At 32.2% G+C, this 12,730-nt stretch overlaps 1 protein-coding gene across 2 annotated transcripts in view; it reads left to right on the top strand.

Moving 5' to 3' along the window:
* LOC134701421 (microfibril-associated glycoprotein 4-like) overlaps nt 1-12,730 on the top strand; it is a 178,174-nt gene that overhangs the window by 60,170 nt on the left and 105,274 nt on the right. The window lies entirely within an intron of this gene.

Here is a 12,730-nt window from a genome sequence, read left to right as displayed (position 1 = left end):
AATTTGAATTCCTGATTCAAATATTGTAATGATTGATGTCTATCTGTAAAGACCAAACAATACAATATAGTTTGAATTTTCAATAAACCAGACGATTCTTGCTTTCACATACATTCCTCATTTTTTATGTTCTTTAATATTTTTACCGTAAAGATATAATTTAAACAAAGAGAGGAATCGAAAATCATCTGGTACGCTTTAATAAGTGCTACATCTTGTTCGTGCATTGTAATCTCCGCAGAGAACAAAATTAGAATTCCCGCATCTTTCAGATCAAATTCTTAAATACTTTAGCAAGAGGAAAGAAACGTTGTGAATGTACCATAACAGGTTTTTTTGTTGTTGTAAAGTATGTAGTTTCACCAAAAAATTGAAGCCCGGCTTTTATTGCTTATATTTAAAAAAGGTTTTGTTAAAACATTGAAAGACCAAGCAATATAACGTTGTTTGAAAGATACTTATAAAATTTATGTATCCAATGCTTTGAAGGAAAATGCAATTCAACATCTTTAATTTGTTGGAAATACCAAAGGAACATAGAACAAACCTATAATTATTCAAGATAACCTTTTCGTTTGGTAAGTGTCGTGAGGGTATGTTTTGAGTGAATTGTCTATACCTATTCTTTTTTTTTTAAAGTTTATGTTTATAGTACAAATATGAGATATGTTATTTATGGCTTTATCTGTGGTGACAAGATATATTTGCCATGGAAATAAGACAGGAATTTATAGATCCACTCAATTTTTTAATTCATTCATGTTTTAGAGTAGTGTTTCTTCCAATTTTTGGATTGTGACCACAGTAGTAACGTGGTCAGCTGGATCATATATGAATGGGAATCTAGCACAGGTGCGTTCAGTCGGTTTGGCTTGTCGTTTATATTGAAATCCTTTAATAGGTATCAAAGCTACCAGGATTATGATTTAGAACGCCAGACGCGCGTTTCGTCTACATAACACTCACCAGTGACGCTCATATCAAAATATTTAAAAAGCCAAACAAGTACAAAGTTGAAAAGCATTGAGGATCCAAAATTCCAAAAAATTGTGCTAAATACGGCTAAGATAATCTATGCCTGGGATAAGAAAATCCTTAGTTTTTTCGAAAATTATAAAGTTTTTTAACAGGAAATTAACACATGTTTGCAATTGATTAACATTAAGAGTAATTTTTTTCTAACTTTGAATACCTTAATAAACCAGCAAATCAGCGGTAGTGCAAGTGGTGGACATTATTAAACTTTTCGTTTGTTGTACATATTTAAGTCTAGCCAGTTTGCATTCGAAATGTTTTTTTCCAAAGCTTACAAGTGTGGACACAGATGAGTGTGGATAGTGTGTTTGGATGTTTGACAGTGTCTTATGACAATAAAGTTGTATGTTTTTCCAATATGGTGTTAATAACTGTGTTGCACGGTGACAACCGATCTGAGCATTAGGAGTGTTATTTATTTGATATTTTTTTATGTTCAATACAGACATGGGGAGACAGTAATTACATTAGTTACCAAATGATTATGATAGAACATGTTCTACATCTTTGGTTTTGGATACATTTTGTAGCTGGGAATTGTTAATTTCTGTGTCGATTTGGTCTCTTGTGGAGAATTGTCTCATTGGCAATCATACCTCATCTTTTTTTATATGTATTTGCTTACTATTGGTATGGTTCTATTTACATTACTTTGTGGTGGATCGTCAGTATCATTAGTAAAAAAAAAAATTATATCAATTCTTTATATCTCCTCCAAAGCTGGTCGAGGCAAAGACAAATTTTGACCAAAATAAAAATGATTTCACCAAAAGAACCTTTGTGAGCATGCTTCAAAGACTCATAACTGCTCCAAAAGTAATCTGATCGAATTTGAAGCATGTCAAGCAGATATCATCAACATCTACTTAATAAGTCTTAAAATATGTCTAAATACCTAAAAAGCTATTTAGTACTCAAAAGGTATTGCAAAATTATTCCTTTTCATTTTTTGTTTTGTTATATGGATACAAATATAAGTGATACATGTACCAATACAGTATTTGTTGTGGTATGCAAGTGTAGTAATTAGCATTTACTGTAACAATGTTAATTCACACAAATTAAGAAAAAACAAATGAATGGAACAGATACTCCGCAGGGTGCTGCTTTATACGACTGCAGAGGTGGAAACCTGAACGGTTGGGGCTAGTATGGACACAACATTCAAGCTAGATACAGCTCTGAATTTGGATTGTGGTTAAATAGTTGACACAACATAGGTTTCTGACACAGATTAAATGTGGTCTATAAAGAACTTCAACTTAAAAATTTTAAATTGGACATTTATCTATTTTAGTCCAATATCCAAAATCTAAATACATGGTTAAATTCAGAATATCATAGAACCCGAAGAATTCAATTTTTGATCGGACCAACTTGAAAACTGGGCCCATAATCAAAAATCTAAGTACATGTTAAGACTCACCATATCAAAGAACCCCAAAAATTCAATTTTTGTTAAAATCAAGCTGTTTTAAATTTGGACCCTTTGGATCTTAATGTAGATCAATTTAAAAACAGGACCAAAAATTAAGAATCTTAACACGATTAGATTTGGCATATCAAAGAAGCACAATAATTCATTTTTTTGATGAAAGCAAACAAATTTTAATTTTGGCCCCTTATTCCTTGGGACCAAAACTCCCAAAAATAATCCAAACCTTCCTTTTGTGGTCATAAACCTTTATAGATTTCTATTAACTTATGCTAAAGGTATTGTTAAAAAAACCAAGAAAAATGCTTATTTGGGACCTGTTTTTGGTTCCTAAATCCTACCCTGTTGGGACTAAAACTACCAAAATCTATTCCAACCCCCCTTGTGTGGCCATAGACTGTATGTTAAAATATCAAAGATTTCTGTTTACTAATACTTGAGTTATAGAGCAAAAACCAAGAACAATGCTAAATTTGGGCCCTTTTTCCTAAACTGTTGAGACCAAAATACCCAAAATCAATCCCAGCCTTCCTTTCATGGTCATAAACCTTGTGTCTAAATTTCATATATTTCTATTGACTTTTACTTAAGTTAGAGTGCTAAAACCAAATGTCTTTGGATGAAGACGATGAATCCAACGTGATACAAATGTACAACCAAAAAGTTTTCAATTTTTGTGGTGGTATAAAAATGATCTCAAATCAAATTTCTAATGGAGTTTGCAACAATAATTATTCAACTACTCATTTTAATAAAACATTAAGTATTAAAATATAAATGTCATACAGTCATGGTGATGATGCCCCCGCTAGAATATAACATTAAAAAGGTACATAAATTGAAGCTGCCAAAAATTGAACTTTAACTGAGTTTAGAGGTAATAAGCATTATATACACATTTCACTAAATTTAGTTGAGACAAACTTGAGAAATTTTTCCATTTGTGAAAGGGCATAACCCTAGAATGATAATCAAAGTGCTTGTAATCACTGAATGGCTATTAAAGACCGCTTAAATTTATCAGTTGGTAGTAAAGTGAATTTTGCATTGTATAGTGTATATACATGTATAGCATTATTTTAAGTTGATTCAACTACTATTATGGACAGAGAAATCTAAACTCCAATTTTTAAAGAAGATTTCATAAAGCATTGGTTTTAGGTAATTCAACAACCATTCTGGACAAAGAAATAACTCAAATTTATTGTCTGGAATCTACAAAAATGTTTGTTTTTGGCCCTTAATTCCTAGACTGTTTGACCCATAACCCACAAAATAGACCTCAACCTTCTACTTATGGTATTCAATATTATGGTACAATTTCAGAACAATTGAAATACTTATACACAACTTTTTGTATGGACACTAGATTAATGCTTGTTTTGGTCACCTTTGGAACCCTTATTCCTAAACCTTAGGGACTATATATATAACCCCCCAAAACAATCCCAGGCTTCCTTTTATGATTATAAATATTACTGTGGATGCATTATTATTCTTTGGATACCAATTTTCGTGGCTTTTGTGGCTAGAGTCTCACCACGAAATTAAATGTTCAACGATTAACAAATTTTCTATAGGCTTGTATGCAGACTTCGGCAAAACCACGAAATTAAATATCCACGAAAATGCAAACTTTCTTTAATCCACGAAAATTGGTACCCACGAAAATAAATGAATCCACAGTATGTTATAATTTTAAGGCTTCCTTTTTACTTATACTGAAGTTATTATCTGGAAACCATCCGTCTTGGGAAGACGACGACAGGATACATACATGTATTTCAACTGCAAAAATTTCTGTGGTTGTTTAAAAATTTCAAACATGTACGATGAAATATTGTTTTAGAAATTGATAAGCCTAGATATGCCTTATAATTTTTCCCTGCATAGTTGAAGGACCATTTACACTCAGAACCGAGTCATCAGTAGGCAGCTAGTACAGATGTATTAAAACAACCTAGCATCATATTGCTAGTAGTGGTAGTAGCATTCTCAGGTAAATTTGTTCTTTTTTTTTATAATATATTTGGTTCAAATCAATATAGAATGCTTTTATCTCCCTAATACTTACATTGTAAATAGAGGTGATACTACTTTGACAAATCCTTGTACATGAGAGTTTTCTGTCAAATCTTTATTTCACAAAGAATGATTTGCATAACAATGAACTGAGCTCAAAGCAAAGTATTCAATAATACACTTAGACAAAGAGCTAAATTCAGTGATATACTTTGTACTACAGGTCCTTCATTAACATCCATCGACCAAAACCACATCTCAAAAACATTCCATACTACATGGTTGGATTCAGAAGTCCTGAAAAAGACATGATTTTTTTTATCATATTTTAAGTATATACACACAGGTTTAAACTTTCTTGTGGTACAATCATTCCGTATCTAGCAACTATCAATTTGCTTCATGCACATATTGATATGTGTTGAGTTTACCTCTGTTGGAAATAAGAACACACAAACCTCCACCTAATTTTAGTCAACGGACAAAACATTCAAAACTATAAAATATTATCTAAGACTTGTCAGTGTCTATTTACCATTGCCACTGAATCAGTGATATATGTACACATAATTATTATGTACATGCAAGACTAAAATTATAAAGTACACTAGAACAGACACGTGGTATCGCAGGTCCATGACTGAGTTAACGTATATAACTATGTGCAAGCCTTATTTTAGTATTAGTATTTTTATCTGATAAAGTTATGCTGATTAAACGATACACAGTTTTCTCTGCTTTCAAATCTTTCTGATTGAAACTGTCGAACTGGAACTTATCAATTATTGGTAATATTAATTATTTGAAAAACAAAAGTTCCTGGAATGGAGTATTTTTTTAATCAACAGCATTGCCATATACATACATGTATTAGTTGTAAATAAAATTGAATTCTTTGATTCGCTGTTTTACGTCATGCCGGCTAACAAATTGAAAACTGTACCTATACGCCTTATTTTTAGTCCAGATTTTAGTATTTGTATTGTTACAATGTATCTTAGAAAGTCTAAACTGATTAAAATTTGACATTTAGTAGTTTCAACCCTGTGGATACGACCCATGTATATAGCATATTAATCATGAATACACCGTTTGGTGGTGCACCTGTCAGACGCGGAACGTACAAATAAGGTAATCAGTAACAGGTGAATATACTATTAATTTTTTGTATCGGTATCGGACTCGATCCGGATCTTCTTAATTATTGGCAATATTAATTACGTGGAAAACAAAAGGGCCTGGAGTGGTGTAATTTTTAATCTACACCTTTGTACTATATTTGTTATATATAAAGTCGAATTCTTTGATTCGTCGTTTTTAAGCGATGACGGCTGACAAATTGGACCTCGTAATTTTAGTATTATAGATATATAAGACTAAAACTGACATTCAGTCTTTACGATATCTTCATTCCCAAAGTCATTTTCAAATCTGACTTCATGGTAAAATAAGATTCCATATCTACAACCAATGAAAAGGAAATATCCCTCTAATAGACTAGCATTTAAATCAGTTTTCGAAAATGGAAGCTAGGTCACCGTGGAACCTAGAACAAAAAAAAGGGAAACAATATATCTTAAATATTTCAAATGCATGTACATGAAATAATATTAATCTCTAAAATTCACCATATTGTTCCCTTTTTTATCTTCTGTTCGATACTGTATATCCAGTGGCGAATCCAGAAATTTTCTAAAGTGGGAGCCCACTGACTGACCTAAGAGGGGGCTCGCTCCAGTCACGATTCAGTGATTCCCTATATAAGCAACCAAATTTTTTCTCAAAAAGCAGCCCCCCCCCCCTAAATCCACCTCTGATATCAACCTCTAGATGTCTTTCAATTACATTCAGTTTAATGTGGGTTGATGTTTGATTGTTGTACATGTTACAATTACATTCAGTTTAGTGTGGGTTGATGTTTGATTGTAAATGTTGTACATGTTACAATGAGCAAAGCCCATACTGCAGTCAGCTATAAAAGGCCCTGATAAGACAATGTAAAACAATTCAAACGAGAAAACTAACATGTCTGTTTAAGGTTACATCATCAAAATATGTAGGGTAGGTAGGTAGGTGGGGATTTTCTTTTTATTATTTTGTCTTTTATTTTTTGTGCCATGATTTTGAATTGTGTGGTCCGAGTTGTCCATGGGGCGAGATTATTTCTTACGACGGCAATAAAATGGCTTAGGGTGGGTGCTCAAAATAGGATCGGTCAGGTACCCATAATCAAACATATATTTTTTGGGCCTTACCGAGAGCACCATTGAAATATAAACAAATCACGGATCGGATACGCATCAACTATGTAAGACCTAATTTCAACACCCCTAAACAGTGAATATTTTTATCGCAAACAGTAGAATTTTATTACATAATGTGAAATGTGTGGGATTGTGCAGCACGTGTCATCATGACATGTGTCCCTTCGCGGCCTTCAGTTTAGATTATAGACTAGAGAAGAGACTAAATGCGTACAAACCTGATGTCAAATGAAGATATACGGAATTTAAATAACGTTGATCCTTTAAATGTATGAAAAACAAAAACATATGACAATTGTTCACATAAAATAGATAGTAAAATTTTCCAAATGAACGTCCATTAAAATTATTAAAGTCTCTGATGAATATTTCCCGCGCAAATGTCATGGAATAGACCAAAACGAATTTTAGGTGTGTGTTGTCATTAAAAAATTCGGGTCAATGAACACAGTTAGATTAAATATATGAATATGTTAACTATATTTATATTGGTTTTTCAGAAAAGTGACTTTACCAGATTTTTTGTGTGGCAAACAACGGTATATAGCCTATATCATCTTGACATGACATATGAAAACCCCTTAAGCATAATGGTGTGTGTATGGAATAGTCCATGGAATTGTCCAAACCGATACAGGTGAAATACGTAGAATAATATTGCTGTGTCTATTGTGGACACAGCAATAAAATCAGATTTAAGATCCTTATGAGCCCGTAGTAAAGTAAAAAAAAACTGTAAAAAGCCTTATTAAATAAAATTTGCTCGATTAACCTTGAAGTGAAGACTAATAAAAATTTGCGTGTATAGTGAACCCCCTAAATAAAATAATACTGTGTTCTAGACCACTTCCCCTTTCGGTGATCTACAGAAATGATTTTTTACTATATAGTATGTTAACAACCTACGACAACCACTTGATTGAAGGAGCCTGGCTTTAACGGGCATATATGTAACAAGAATATACATATGGATGGGTTAATCATGGTTATCAGAGCTTAACATCGCTCCTGACATTGGAGCTAACGCTAAGGGTAAAATAATCGAATATAAATGCCAAATCTATAGTTAAATAAAAACAAAATGGCCTACGGCTGCTATGAATTATTTCTTAAACCAACCCATAAAGGACTGAAATATTTGAAATCCTGTGGCTGCATTTACATCAATTCTTAGTATATATAGTCGCGTGTTTGACGTCAGAAAATGTAAACGTCACACAGGAAGAAACATAAAATATTTTTGTCGTTGAAAAAAAATAGTCTTTTTTTTGTTTGTTAGAACTAATTTCAGAAATAGTCCGAGATTAAAAATTATCCAGAACTTCTTAAAAAATTTTAAGCATCCACATATTGTTATAACAACTACGGGAGTAAAATGATCGTTGAAAGTTTTTTTTCAAATTTATAATTATAGAACAATAACATAATGGCGGGATCCTTAAAAGTAGAGAGCCACGTCATATGTACCAAAGAAAAGAAACACAAAAAGTCACATGTACAAAATACACCAGCAAAAATGAAAGATAATACACACACATTGACGGGATGTATATGTACCGAGTCACGCCAAATTGATATCATAGAAAACTTACTAAACAGTAAAAATAATATTAATAAGGTCTTTGTACCTTCAGATTAACCTTTTTTTTTTAAAAGACGAGACTTTCTTTAACATAAATGTACCCCTGGTTCATCAACTTTTTGCTCTCACACTAGTGACGTTTTACAAAATCTGAGTACTAGGAGCAGGTTCTTGAATATCGAATAAGTTTAGAAATGTATACCATACATGCACGTGAAGTTGAAATATTGCTACTAAGGTGAAGGTAATGGATGATTTCTTATTTAAAATCGTCTCGTTTTTCATACATTTTGGTACTGAGTTGATCGTGTATATGAACTTCAAGGTCTAAAAATGAGACAGAAGAAGCCGTATCTGTTGTTTCTAATCTTAAATTTCTAGTTCTGGGTGATATATTATTGGAACCCATTCAGACAAGTTCGGTTTGTTAATGGAAAGAACATCATCAATATATCTGAAAGAGAAATTAAATAACCTGGCTTCTTTAATCTTCTTCCAATCGGGCAGTGGAAACTCATATAACTACCGGAGACTATTTGCAAAAATTATTGATAATTTCCTTACATCTATATAACCTACATACCAATCAAGCTTGAAAAAAATAAGTTTGCATCCGAATCCACGCAGATAATCGATAGGACAGATATATATGTAGTCGTCGCTATAGTTGTAAACTTAATTGACTAGGATTGTCAGTTTTCCTATAGAAGATGGGTGGTTTTATCTGGACACTCCGGCTTTCGCAGTCGATAAAAGCTCACCGTCTTGGACTAGCCCAAATGTGGCGTTTAAAGGTGGCGTTCAAACACCCACATGCATTTAAACAATCATTTGAAATTTGTTGAAATAAAACCAAAGGAAGAAACTCATTGACATTGCCTAATAAATAAATTTGGTGTATTTACTGTCTTCTGATTGGTTAAAATTATTAGTTTTATTTTCAATGTTGTCAATTTTGATGGCGACACGCCCACTCTGACGTTGTGTATTCATACGCCAACATGTGTGTACGTTGTTATTGTTAATATAAACAATATAAAAAGTTCTTTGAGCCTTATTTTTGATAGAAATTTATTTATAATGAATGGCAATAATATATTTTGATTTTATTGAACCATAAAACTAATTTTTGACTCTTCACATTTTACATAATCCGCTTCGTTTTATGGTTCAATAAATTCAAAATAGATAATAGCCATTCATTAAATGTTTTGCGAATCATTTATGGACCAGGTCATGCTTATATAAATGCAAACAGTGTAAAATGTTGATATGACGTATTTACACTTGTAAGTAAAAGAGCCTTACAGAAGTGGAACAAGTGTTCCTCTTACAGGAACCCGATATAGAAAATACCACTTCATGTACTTAACAATGTCACACTCGATCCTTAATTGTATAAAGATGTGAAAGTACAAATAATTATACTTGTAGTTATTGCTTACAGAAAAAATATTTTACCCTGAAGCTCAGGAAAAAAAACAAGGAGTCCGAACATGCGTTTTTGCAAACATATATTGAGGTTAAAAAATTCAACCCCCAATTTTATGGTCTATGGGTTATTGGGAAGAAACCCGATTTCAGTTACCGTCAAGTCACGTATAAGTACATCATTAGGACCATGGAAGTAATATTTGTTATTCCATGTTAATTTTAAAACCAAACTATAAAACAAATTGTGTCAGCTAATTATATCGCAACATTATTGTCATAAGTTTTCATTATCAAAACAACGGGCAACCTATATTTGCCCGAATTCTGGATTTTGACAGTTGTTATGTTAATGCGAACAATGGGTATAAATAACGTTTGCACGAATTTGACTGTAATTTAACTGAATTTTAATTTACATTAAGAACTGCATGAATATAACATGTACAGGAACTTTATACTTTATAACTTCATTACGATTCTAATATGACAGTTGTTATTTTAAACTTCAACTTGATTAAAAACTATCTTGACCAAAAACTTTAGCCTAAAGTGGGACAGGCGGACTAACGGACGAACGAACGGACAGACGCACAGAGCGAAAAACATCAAGTCCCTATACACCTAATCTGCTCTTCTAACTTATAAAAAATGTCTCTCAACTGACTTACATATTTCCTTTTAGTATCGTTATATTTTATAGTTATTATATCAACCTGTAGCCTGAATATTTGAAAATGATAGAATCTAAAACGAGGTGTATCAAATATTTTCGCTGTGTATGCTTTTAATTTTAAGACGAAAAACTCAACTCAACCATGATTGAACATTAGAGGTGTACTATATATTCTCGTTTCAATGAAATAATCACTTTTATGATTTTTGTCCTGAAAATCAGGAAAAAGATACTTACAAATATTAAACTTTCTTTGAAATTTGTTTCGGCGAAATTAATGCTTATGCACAAAAAAGATCGACATGTATTCGCAACTACAAAATGTATAATACATGTACCACAATCTACTATTTTATAATATTTGTCTTTAGTTTGAAAATTACAAATATCTCGAGCCTCAATCCTATAATTGAAGTAGGAGAATAGACACTTTAATAATCCAAGCAAAATAGTAGCTTTTCAATAGGCAAAATGCGCTAACGTGAATGTTTTTTCGTGCAAATATAGGAAAAAGAACAAAAACGGCTCCGATTTGAAAATTAATTGAATGAAAGATGCCCCCTTTTCTGACTTTGGTTAATCTCAATAGCATAAATAATCGAAGATATTTCTTTTAGATAAATCGCATTTTAATTATAGATTTTAATAATTACATTGACATTTTATAAATTAATTGTATTACGTATACGTTCCTTGTGATTCAAGTTTTAATTGGTATTGCAAAAGAGTTCAATTAGATTGTTCATGTATTGAACAAGTGCGTGCATTTTAATGTTATGTCTTTAATGTATGAAATCGTAGTTTCAGAAAATATTATTTCTGCATTGAATAGAATAGAAATATAGATTCGATCAATAAATGTGTCTTCTCTATACATATATATATATGTTGGGGTTTTTTTCAGAATAAAGATATATAAAAAAGCACAACAATTAGAGAATAGAAATTTTAATTTAAAGTCGGATTACATGAACATTACAAACTTAAGCTCTATAAAAGTAACCCAATCTCTCATGCAGAGTTATCGGCCCTTGCCCTGTTAAAAAAGAACAAGGACCGCGATAACTCTGCATGGGAGATTGAAAACAACCGTGAAAGATCAGATAAAACAAATTTATTCCTCCGTCTTCCTGTCCCTTTACAATGTATCATCAGTACCCGGCAGGTTCTCACCCTTCGACTCTTTTGAAAAAAATATTTCTAGGTATATTGAAATCGTAGTTCTGAATAATATGGATTATATAATTATGCTTCTATCAAATAAAATAAATCCACATGTGATCAATTGATTGATTGATTCGGATTGGTGTTATATACCTGGATTTTGCTTATAGTTGAAGGGCGTACGGTAACCTTTAAGGGGACGACAATTTTACTCTTAGGAGAGTGTGGAAATTGACAGTTGTGGGTAGTTGTCTCATATGGGAATCATACAAAATCTCATTATTTTTAGATAAAACACGAACAGTTGTCCTTTTTAACGTCCATTTAATAAGACTAGTTAGATCGAAGTCTTCGAATACGGACAGTTAAGGGGAGGGTTAAGATCCCGCTAACATGTTTAACCCCGCCTCCATATTCTGTATGTATGTGTCTGTCCTAAGTCAGGAGTATCGTGTACTTGGCTGGGGAACTATGGTATGCACAAGTAACGAGTGACGAATAAACTGTACATGTTCTTCAAATCAATTTTTATTACATGATGACCATGCTACTGCATTGGCAGACGGCAGCTAACGCAGTGATACTAGCTAAAACATAATCTACCTTTTTCGATATAATAGATAAATTGTGTGAGGCAGTCCCAATAACCAGAAGACCCAAACAAGGAATATAACAGGAGTCTGTAACTCAGTAGTTGTAATTTGTTGCTTTGTGTTACATATTTATTTCGTTAATTTTGTTGTACATTAATTAGGCCGTTTGTTTTCTCGTTTGAATTGTTTTACATTTATGATTTCATGACCTTTTATAGCTGACCATGCGGTATGGGCTTTTGTAATTGTTGAGAGCTCTACGGTGACCTATAGCTGATAGTTTATGTGTCATTTGGTCTCTTGTGGAGAGATTTTTAATTGGCATTCATACCCCATCTTCTTTTGTCTTCATTTCTGTAACCTTTAAATTTGACGCCATTTGTCTAATCTCTGTATTTATTTGACTCACTACTCTCTATACAAGATTTCAGACTCTTTCGTAAACAATTTTACAATATAAATTTAAATAATGTGTGGATACAGTAAATATGTATTTATAGCATTAAGTGCTACATTACAAAACTGTAC

Source organism: Mytilus trossulus, unplaced genomic scaffold, assembly GCF_036588685.1.
Source record: "Mytilus trossulus isolate FHL-02 unplaced genomic scaffold, PNRI_Mtr1.1.1.hap1 h1tg000244l__unscaffolded, whole genome shotgun sequence".
NCBI lineage: Eukaryota > Metazoa > Mollusca > Bivalvia > Mytilida > Mytilidae > Mytilus > Mytilus trossulus.
Note: the sequence above shows the minus strand (reverse complement) of the source record. Positions and strands in the feature narration are given on the sequence as shown.